This window comes from Planococcus citri, chromosome 4, assembly GCF_950023065.1.
Source record: "Planococcus citri chromosome 4, ihPlaCitr1.1, whole genome shotgun sequence".
Lineage (NCBI taxonomy): Eukaryota > Metazoa > Arthropoda > Insecta > Hemiptera > Pseudococcidae > Planococcus > Planococcus citri.
Genome location: NC_088680.1, coordinates 15,567,930 through 15,579,647, shown reverse-complemented (window position 1 = coordinate 15,579,647; position 11,718 = coordinate 15,567,930). Strand labels below are relative to the sequence as shown.

Genomic DNA, 11,718 nt, shown 5'->3' with positions numbered 1-11,718 from the left:
GACACTGTTTAAAACCAGTGGTAGTGACAGACACTTGTTCAAAACCAGTGGTAGTGACAGACACTGTTTAAAACCAGTGGCAGTACCAGACACTGTTTAAAAGCAGTGGTAGTGACAGACACTGTTCAAAACCAGTGGTAGTGACAGACACTTGTTCAAAACCAGTAGTAGTGACAGACACTGTTTAAAACCAGTGGCAGTGACAGACACCGTTTAAAACCAGTGGTAGTGACAGACAATGTTTAAAACCAGTGGTAGTGACAGACAATGTTTAAAACCAGTGATAGTGACAGACACTGTTCAAAACCAGTGTTTGTGATAGACACTGTTCAAAACCAGTGTTTGTGATAGACACTGTTTGAAACCAGTGGCAGTGACAGACACTGTTTAAAACCACTGGTAGTGACAGACACTGTTCAAAACCAGTGGTAGTGACAGACACTTGTTCAAAATGAGTGGTAGTGACAGACACTGTTTAAAACCAGTGGCAGTGACAGACACTGTTCAAAACCAGTGGTAGGGACAGACAATGTTTGAAACCAGTTGTAGTGACAGACATGGTTCAAAACTGGTTGTAGTGAAAGACACTGTTTAGAATCAGTGTTTGAAACAGACACGGTTTAAAAGCAGTGGTAGTAACAGACACTGTTTAAAACCAGTGGCAGTCACAGACACTGTTTAAAACCAGTGGTAGTGACAGGCACTGTTCAAAACCAGTGGTAGTGACAGACACTTGTTCAAAACCAGTAGTAGTGACAGACACTGTTTAAAACCAGTGGCAGTGACAGACAATGTTTAAAACCAGTGGTAGTGACAGACAATGTTTAAAACCAGTGATAGTGACAGACACTGTTTAAAACCAGTTGTAGTGACAGACACTAAGGAGGTAAATTTTACCATTGGTTATACCAAGCAAAGCGTCGTTTGATTTGCTGAAGGATAAAGTTATTAAGTCCAAACTTTGTAGGTTATTCACAATTTTTATGCAATTTTTTCATCAACTTCGAAGTTTTTTAACTCGTACGTTCTAAAATTCAGTACTAGATAATTTATAGTAGGTATTTTATTGGGGAAAAAATTAGAAAAAGTACTCAAAAACGTAACATCACTTTGTAGAAATCTACAAAAAACATTAGAATTACAAAATAATGTCATCCATTCAGAAAAATAAATATTTCTTGGGGATTGGTAAGATATAATATCAAATATTTTTCATGAACAAATTTATTATCAAGGTTTTCAGGTGTTTTTCTGATTTTCAAATGATATTTTTTCAAGACTTCAAGTAGAATATACTAGATTCATGTCTTCCTACCCTATATAAACTACAAACTACCCAGTTTCAGTGAAAAAATGGGCACCTCATCACCTATATCCTCATAAAAGAAGTCAGTAAAACAATAGTGTGCAATCTGGTATCATCTGTAAAATATCACCCCATAAAATATTTTTGCAAAAAATGAAAGAAAATAAATAAAAATAAAATCATCACATCTCCAAAATTTGAATAAGTCCAAATTTACCAAACATATAAACCCATATAACACCATTCCCATCACTGAACACAGTAGCTTAGTTGTCACTGCAGTGCGGACTGCGGAAGTAAGCGGAAATATGGTGGTACCAGGGTCAATCCCCATCCAGGTCACAAATTTTTCAATTTTAAAATTTTTTTTAGGTAGCATTTTCAACATTAACTCTTGCTATTCTGTACACGCAATGTGCATTTCAAGCCTTTTAAAACAATATAAAGGGCTAGACTTGCATTTCCAAACCAGTTGTAATTTGCATGGTATACCAGTGGTTTACGTGTTTTAATCTATGACTTGTATACAACATGGTATTCACCATAGTACGTACATATATCCACCGAGTAATCCACTGCTGAAATGGATGATATTCAAGTTCACTGAAAACTTTGACACCTCCTAGCAGTAGCAGCCTCTAAAAAAGGGCTAGAGGGCTGTGATTTGTGCCATTAGTTATCCTTTCAAAAGATCTTTCCACAGGAAAAATTTCAAAAAAAAATTGCCAACCCTCCTCACCACTTCTTGGTTGAATTGACGTGGAATGGCCCAATGAGGAGAAAATTTTGATAATATCTCATTTTTACGTTAGAATTGTTCTACACAATCCCCTTTTCAGGAAGGCAGCGTGGCTCAGAGTTCATTTGAACTAATCTGCTAGATAGCGTGTTTTCATAACTGAAATGTAGCTTTGCTAATGGCAGAAGAATAATTTCTATCGCCCAAGCAACGGAAATTGGCGCAATCCCTCCCTCTACCAATTTTGTTTCAATTTCAAATCCATAATTTGAACCGATTTGATTTTATAGGGACTGAGATATGCCCCAAAAACTAATTTTAGCACTTCGTCAACATTTTGAAAAAAAATTAAATGAAACCACAACAAAAACAAGATATCATGTTGAAAAAAATCGTTATTTATTACAAAAAAATATGCCCAAAACAAACGAAAAATAGGTATAGGTTATTTTAATAGGTAGGTAGCCTAGATTGACAGATCTCAGTGAAAAAAACCTGTTGGTCACTAGACAGGAAAAAACCAAGATCTATCATTACAAAACAAAATAGCAACGTACATAATTAAAAATATATATATACTATGTATATGGATATGGGGTGTACCTATCAAAAGTTTATGAAATCGAAGAACTTTTGTGTGTTATTTTTTAGAATAGTACCTTTTTTCGGAAGTAAATAAAACATTGAAAAAAGGTTTAATGAATTTGGTTTTGTACTCCCCACAATGAATAGATACTATGGTGCTACGTGAATTTTTCCAAAAATACTTATTTCACTAAAAAAGAAGCATTTTTAATGGGAAATATAATATAATTGCAGGACAGAAAAGGGCATTTGAGCGACACCAGCAAACGACAATAAAAGCTGTGGTGGCGACAAGTTAGGTATTTACAACAACAGGTTTTAATTGCAATTCAGAAAATATGGGAAAACAGAGGAAGTTTTGAAATCTGATATGGGAAAAAAAGTTTGAAATTGATTTGAAGAAAATTACCTAGGTACCTCTACCTACACGCCAAGTTACCATGAATCATGTACAAGCCTTAAATGCGGCAACATAATCAACAAGTACATAGCCACCGTGAGCGCTGTAAGCGCATCCAAAGATAGTTCCTCCATCATCTTCGCATATTAATATATCATAAAACGCATCCCCATCGGTGAATTGAATTTTCGTATTTTGACAATCGCCTGTTGGGTGATCACCAATTCCTGGTATTCTTCCACAAGTCGAGGCTTTTTGTGCCGCGGTCCACCCACAAATGTCGCTTCTGTAAAATAACACAACTTTTAAAATTCGTACACAGTTGAACAACCATGAAAAAAAAATTATTTTGAAGATGATTCGAGCGAATGAATAAAGCATTCAACATCTCAAACAAACATCGTTATCAAAATATTTGTCATATGCCTATTAGGTATTTGTTAAAATAATGCGGGAAGATCTCGGATAAGACAAACTGCTCCATCACTACGTAGTAGATATTGGTAAGTAGTGCCAAAAGCCAATATGTTGTGGCACAGATCATAGACTGCACTTTGTAATTTGGAGACAGTCAGTATACCTAAGTAAATTTTCTAAAAAAGACAATGGGAATTCTGAAAAATTAAATGCATGTAATTTGCCATTTACAGCCCTTACAGGCAATAATTATGAATTCCAAAAACTGATTTAAAGTTTTGCAATTTGCAGACAATGTGAACTTGAAAATTTATGTTAAAATTTAGTAATTTAGAATCAATAGGTACAGAATTCTGAAAATTGATTTAAAATTTTCTAAATTTAAAGACGATGGGAATTCTGAAAAATTAACTACCTACACGAAATTTTGCCACTTACAGGCAATATGAATTGAAGAGCTCTTTACCAAAGTGACGCAAGTCATTTTTTTGTCCATGTTGAGACTAACAAACAAAAAGTTTCCGCCCTAGGGAGGTAATGTAGAAATTTTGCTTTACATAATTATAGAACCATCGCATTAATGAGCCACGCACTGAAGCTACTACTCTCCATCATAAATGCCAGAATTGAAAAGAAGATAGACGAAAATCTTAGTGAAATGCAATACCTATGGCTTTGTAGCAAAAAAAAAGGGACGAAAGACGCAATCGCCCTGCTGAAAGTGATCATTCAAAGAGCACTGAATGCAAATAGGGAAATCATGCTTGCTTTGTCAATTATGAGAAAGCATTTGATCGTGTCAACCATGAGAAGACTTTGGAGATCCTGAAAAAATACAATATTGATGACAAAGACCTGCACATAATCAAGAACCTGTACTGGGAGCAGAGTGCAAACATCAAGATTGGAACTGAGTACTTGAAGAACAGATGTGCTACAAAGAGAGGTGTGAGGCAAGGATGCCCCCTCTTACCTTGGTTGTTCAATGTGTACACAGAAGAAATAATGAGAGAAGCGTGAATCGAACAAATGGGATTCAAGATCAATGGCAAAAGAATAAATGAAATAAGTTATGCAGATGACAAGGTGATCCTTGCTGGGACCAAAGTACAGATGCAGAAGATGATCAACCAAATTAACAGTGCAGTGTTAAAATATGGAATGAAAATAAATGCAGGTAAGACCAAGGTGATGAGATTTACAAAAGGAGACATAAAGAGGTCAAAATCAACATCAGAAGTCAGAACACAAGAAATTGAACATGTAAACCAAATCAGATACCTTGGAGCTCTGATAAATAACAATGGTAGAGATAATAAAGAAATTAAATCATGAATTGGAATGGTAAAAAGCATTTTCAACAACCTTGCCAATGTGCTGGAAAATTGAAGGATGAGTATAGGTCTGAGGGAGAGAATTATGTGATGCTACGTATGGACCGTTCTGAAGTATTCCTGCAAAACATGGACCATGAGTACGGAATGTAAGAAGAAGTATCCGCTTTTGAGATGTGGTGCCATCAAAGGCTACTACAGATCTCATGGAAGAACTTCATTATCAACAAGGAATGTATTAGCAAGAATAGGAGAGGAGCTGAAAGTTGTGGTTGAAGATATCAAAAACAGACAGCTGTAGTATTTAGCTCATAAAATATGAGAAAACAGTATTTTCATGCTAGCAGTACAGGGGAAAATCCAAGGAAGAACAATGAGAGGGAGGAAACGATCGGAGCTGTTAACAACAAACTCACCAGCCAACTCTCCCTGTAAGACCCTGAAAGAAACTATCAGATACTCTAGAACCTGGCTAATATAGATGGGAATATACGCTATCTCCTGTACAGGAGTGTGACTACAACAATGAGGACTTCCCAGAACTGGTTGCCTTTTTCAACGTGGAAAACCGAAACCGAATGACTTAGGTCACTTTGGAACAGGGATGGAAACCGTAACCAAAATTTTTAACCAAAATGAATTTTAACCGCTATAATGAGGCAAAAACTGTAACCGTAACCATAACCGAGATAATTGATTTGAAATTTTATGTGACTGATTTATTTTTTTGTTTTGGTTAAATACTAGTGGTGGGATATTATCGATATTTATCAATATATATCGATATTTGCCGCCGTCGATATATATCGATAGGTACATGTAAAAACCATACATTACGAGATCCGTTTTATATAAAATCGGGCATTGCGAGATCCTGAGATCCTTTTGCCGGATCTCGCAAGTTCTCTCATATGCCATGGTACTTGTGAGATCCGGAGGACCCTGTACACACATTTTCAGCCGGATCTCGTTTTGCCTACTATTCATATACTTATATACAATTTTTGAAAATAGATAAACGATGCATCTTGCGAGATCCACCCCCAAATCAGGTTTAGGCCATTGGTGGATCTCGGTTTATGCGGATCGCGAAATTGATGGCGGCAATGCATAGAAAGGCACTGTTTACACACTGGAACATGCGTTCGAACGAAGTTGTAGGGTTATTATTTGAGTTTTTAGCATTTTTCGAAATTTTTTGGGGTGGATCTCGCAATGCCTGTGTATATGTCGGATCTCGCAATGTACTATAAGACAGTATATATATTTTAAATCCGATAATCAATTACCGGAAAATTTTTAAAAATTATGCAAATATCCCGTAAATAAATTGTGCAAGGTGTTTTTTTGCTCTTTTTGAGCATTTTCAGACTCTGTTAGTGTAAAATAGTGATTATCACAGCTATTAATGGTAGCCATGGGCCATATATGTAGAATGATGAAATGTAGACATTATGTCATCAATGTCATCAATGTCATCAATATTTTAAAAAGCGCCAAATAGGTAGCTAGATACTGAAAAAGCAAAAAGTAAGGAATAGAAACAGCTTAGAGATGACTCAGTTTCTCTTTTCATCAAAAATCAGCTGTTTTATGGTCTTTGGTTTCATATCGATATTATCGATATGAAACCTCCGATATTTTGACGATATCGATATCCCAAAATATCGATAATATCCCATCACTATTAAATACATAACGGTTATTTTTTTTTTGAGTAAAAATCTCATTTTTTTCATGTAAAATATGACATTTATTATGATTTTTGAGAAAAAAGGGCTCAATTTGTCTAAAATTTTCTTCAAACTCAAAAAATGGCTGTGAAATTGCGGTTTTTTTTTCGTTTTTTTGGCCGCAGGCACACTTTTTTGACACAGAAGTGCAATTAATTTTTGATAAATGAAAGAAAACCGTAACCTTTATTTTTAACCATAACCTTTATTTTTTTGGGTCATAACTGTAACTTAATCTTTAATCGTAACCGTAATAAGTAAATAATTTTGAAAAAAATAACCAATATTTTTTTTGCATTTCGGTTTCCATCCTTGCTTCGGAAAATAGCTTTTTGATTTAATTAATGTTTCACAATTTGCGGACAATGTGACCTCGAAAATATATTTCAAATTTTGTAGTACAAAGACTATGAGAATTTTGAAAAATGTTTTAAAAATTGCCATTTCTAAGCAGTGCGAATTTTGAAAAATTAATTGCAAAATTCCTACATTCGCAATCAAGACAGAACTCTGAAAATTGATTAAGAATTCTGCAAATTTAAAGACCTTGGAAATTCTGAAAAATCGATCAATTTGAAATTTACCATTTATAGACAATATAATATGAATTCCAAAAACTGATTAAAAATTTTGCATTTTGTAGACAATGTGAACTTGAAAATTTCAGGCTTGTTAGCCGGTTTTTAACCATTAATTGTAAACGTAAATAGACTGGTAAATTGACAAAAAAAAAATAAAAAATAAATAACCCTGACCAGAAATATTTTTTTGGAAATACCTACCTATCATTAAGCATAACCTTAACTATTTTCTGAGATTAAAATAAATCATAACCGTAACCATTTCCAACAAAATTTTTTTAGAAAAAAACCAGTTAAAAATAAAAAAAAATTAAAAGTGCTGTTTTTTTATTTCTTTTTATCTGCGGTTTTTTCAATACTTATGATTTGTGGTGATTTGAAATTTCAATCAAAAAATGATCAAAGATGAAAATAAGTTCAAAAAGTTTTACATCATATAAGTACATCATACTCATTAGTCATTAAACGATTAAGGCTCGATCTTGAATGATATTTTAATGATAAGAGATTCCTTGTCAAATTTTGAATTTAAATGTTACCAGTTTTTCAATTTTCAAACTTCAAAATTTCAAACTCAGAGAAATGTTTTAGAAATTTTCAAATTTTTCAACTGTAAATTTAACCACCAACTGAAATTTTAACCTCAACTGGAAAACTGTAGCCTTAACCTTGACCATTATTTGAAAAAATGGTCACCAATAACCATAACCCGAACCTTAACAGTAAAGTTTGAAAAATAAATAATTTTAACCGCGACCTTTAACCAAAATTTTGAATTTCTTGTAGGTGTGAGAGCAAAATATCAAAGAAAAAACATGAAAAATTCTGACTGCAATTTCCTATCAAGCAAAATTTTCTGCACCGTGGAGGTGTACCTTTTTTGCAAGTTTTTCAAGAGCGAAAATTTTCTGACGATTTTTTGTTTTCACTAACGTAAATGACTTACCCGCCAAGGTCAGTAAAATCTTGCTTAGTAATTCGTACTTTATTTGCTGAACTTACGAATGATATAACCGAAAAACCTAGCAAACAAGTTACTAAAACGCGAATATCCATTTCTTTCTAATTAAAAAGTAATTTTCTCTGTGTAAAGAACTTGTAAGGTAGGTAGGGATCTACTTATTGTAATATTACAATCTTCCAAACAAAAGTACGGTGCTCTACGAGAAACCATAAACATCGACTATCATTAAAAATCCACAATTTTTTGCTCGATATTTTACAATAGAAAAATTCTGCGAGTTTTGTGTAGCAAACTAGCAAATAAAACGACGTAGGTACTTAATACGTAGGTGCTAGACGAAAGAACAACGACTGTGATTTAGCTCCAAGTTTTGGCTTATTTTATAGAAAAAAATTTCTGCGACTAAGGTGATTCATTTTGGTTGCCACAAGTGTAGCGTTTGGATTTTGTAGCCATATTTTTTCCCTAAATTTGAAGGAATCGCGTTGTAACTGTTTGTTTAATGTTGTGTGCGCGTGTATTTGTCTCTGTGTCAATTTTCAAGTAAACAATGTAGATACCTACGCAAATTGTAGTTTGAATTCAGCAAATTTTTCACGAGCAAACTGATATCTACATATACGTACCAAACGTGAATTCATTTTGAAAAACGTCTCGTATCTGCTGAATGTTCATCAGGGTATACACCTACATTGTCAAAAAGTTTCATTTGTTGTCAAAATTGTCTCAAAGGTTTGAATTTTGTCAAAATTGTCTATAAAGTCTGTTTTTGGTCTAAATTTTTCAAAAGTCATGTTTTTGGTCAATATTGTTGAAAAGTTGTCATTTGTCAAAATTGTCTAAAAATCCTGTGTTTTGTCAGAACTATCCAAAAGTCTTTTTTTTTTTTTTGGTCAAAACTGTCGAAAAATTCTCTTTTTGGTAAAAATTGTCTGAAAGTTCTGTTTTATGTCAAAACCATTCAAAAGTCCTTTTTTTAAACCAAAATTATCAAAAAGTTTCAATAGTTGTCAAATTTGTCTAAAAGAACTGGAATTGTAACGCGTGTTTTTTGAGTGCCTCAGAATTTGTCTAAAAGACGTAATTTTTTCAAAATTGTCTATCAAGTCTGTTTTTTGTCAAAAGTCATGTTCTTGGTCAATGTTGTTGAAAAGTTGTCATTTTTGTCGAAATTGTCTAAAAATCCTGCGTTTTATCAGAACTATCCAAAAGTCTTTTTTTTTTTGGTAAAAACTGTCAAAAAATTCTCTTTTTTGTAAAAATTGTCCAAAAGTTCTGTTTTATGTCAAAACTGTCCAAATGTCCTTTTTTTTTTACCAAAATTGTCAAAAAGTTTTTCAAAATTGTCTAAAAGACGTAATTTTTTCAAAATTATCTATCAAGTCTGTTTTTTGTCGGAAGTCATGTTTTTGGTCAATGTTGTTGAAAAGTTGTCATTTTTGTCAAAATTGTCTAAAAATCCTGCGTTTTGTCAGCACTGTGCAAACGTTTTTTTTCGATCAAAATTGTCAAAAAATTCCCTTTTTTGTAAAAATCGTCCAAAAGTTCTGTTTTACATCAAAACTGTCGAAAAGTACTTTTTTTACCGCAATTGTCAGAAACTGTCAACTGTTGTCAAAATTCTCTATAAAGTCTGTTTTTTGTCTAAATTTTCCAAATGTCATGTTTTTGGTAAATATTGTTGAAAAGTTGTCATTTTTGTCAAAATGTCAGAAAATCATCTTTTTTGTCAAAATTGTCCTAAAAGTTCTGTTTTAGGTATTAGGTACTTTAGGTATAATTATGTCAAAACTGTCCAAAAGTCCTTTTTTTTACCAAAATTGTCAAAAAGTTTCAATTGTTGTCAAAATTGTCTCACAGGAGTAATTTTTTCAAAATTGTCTATAAAGTCTGTTTTTTGTCTAAAGGAGGAGTATCGATAAGGCCATTTTTTGGCACCAGGCAGTTCTCGACTGAACCACTTTTAAAGTGTTGTAATTAATTTCCCAAATACAAATCCGTGGTTAGTTAACCCAAAATGACCATTTTTTGGGCTCCAAGGGTCTCCAAAGTGGCGAATAAAAAAAGAATATTTTTTGGAACCACTGAGTATTATTTTCAAAAACTTTTTAAGCATAAAATACCTGTTTGTACCTGATAAACATTATACGAGGCAATCTTTCTATTTTCGACCCTCGGAGGTAGAAATAGGGGTGAGGGGAGGGGGTTAATTTTTCGAAAATTTTGGAACCACCATTTTGAACCTACTCCTTTGAACCCCGCTAAAAATCTTTTTACAGTTTATTAGTATTCAAGAGACCTCCAATCTCCATCCTACCAAATTTTCAGCTCAATAAAATTTTGCGCTGGTAAGTACTCAAAAATCCAATTTTTCAATTTTTTGTAATTTCGATATTTTGGGAACCCCTGGAAAACTGGAACCCTGCGATTTGCGCCAAACGCAACGTTTTGAGACATATATTCAATTACCTAGTTGAAAAAGTTTAATTAAGCTCCCTGTATATTCGTAATTTTGAACACTTTGTTTAGAACCCCCCCACTTTGGTCACCCCTAAAAAAGGTGTTTATGCATATTTTTTCAAATAAATTGAAGAATTTCCATTTGAAGCACACTAGCAAGTGCTCGATAATTTTTCATTCAATTTTTCCTGTAACTTTCATAATAATTAAGGTTTTTTGGGTCAAATTATGAGATTTTACTTCATTTAAATCGTGAAAACGTGACTTTAACGTTTTTTGGAAGAGTAAAAATCTCAGAATTCGGCACAAAATGGCTCAAAGATGAAAGTTACAGGAAAAATTGAATGAAAAATTATCGAGCACTTGCTAGTGTGTTTCAAATGGAAATTCTTCAATTTATTTGAGAAAATATGCATAAACGCCATATTCAGGGGTGCCCAAAGTGGGGGGCTCTAAAAAGAGGGTTCAAAATTACGAATATACAGGAAGCTTAATTAAACCTTTTCACCTTGATACTTAAATATATGTCTCAAAACGTTACGTTTGGCGCAAATCTCAGGTTTCCAGTCTTCCAGGGGTTCCGAAAATATTGAAATTACGAAAAATTGGAAAATTGGATTTTTGAGTACAAGCGCAAAATTTTATTAAGCTCAAAATTTGGTAGGATGGAGGTCTTTTGAATACTAATAAACTGTATAAAGCTGTTTAGCGGTGTTCAAAGGGGTAGGTTCAAAATGGTGGTTCCAAAATTTTCCAAAAATTAAAACCCTTCAATTTCTACCCCCGAGGGTCGAAAATAGAAAAATGGCCTCGTATAATGTTTACTAGGTTCAAACGAATATTTTACGCTAAAAAGTTTTTGAAAATAATACTCAGTGGTTCCAAAAATTTTTTTTTTATTCGGCACTTTGGGGACCCCTGGAGCCCCAAAAAAATGGTCATTTTGAGTTAACTAACTACGGATTCGTATTTGGGGAATTTATTATAACATTTTAAGAGTGGTTCAGTCGATAACTGTCTGGTGCCAAAAAATGGCCTTATCGATATTCCTTCTTTTCTGGAAGTCATGTTTTCGGGTCAATTTGGTTGAAAAGTTGTCATTTTTGTCAAAATTGTTTAAAAATCCTGCGTTTTGTCAAAACTGTTCAAAAGTCCTTTTTTTCTGGTCAAAATTGTCTAAAAGTTCTGTACATGACCAA

General features: G+C 33.4%; 1 long non-coding RNA gene across 1 annotated transcript; it reads right to left on the bottom strand.

Annotated features, from left to right (window-relative positions):
• Window positions 1-2,422: 2,422 nt before the first annotated feature.
• Window positions 2,423-8,395, bottom strand: LOC135844542 (uncharacterized). Its single transcript, XR_010558559.1, has 2 exons — window positions 8,042-8,395; window positions 2,423-3,316 (listed from the first exon to the last, which is right to left on the bottom strand). It is a non-coding gene; the product is annotated as an uncharacterized LOC135844542 (long non-coding RNA).
• Between the last annotated feature and the right edge of the window lie 3,323 nt (window positions 8,396-11,718).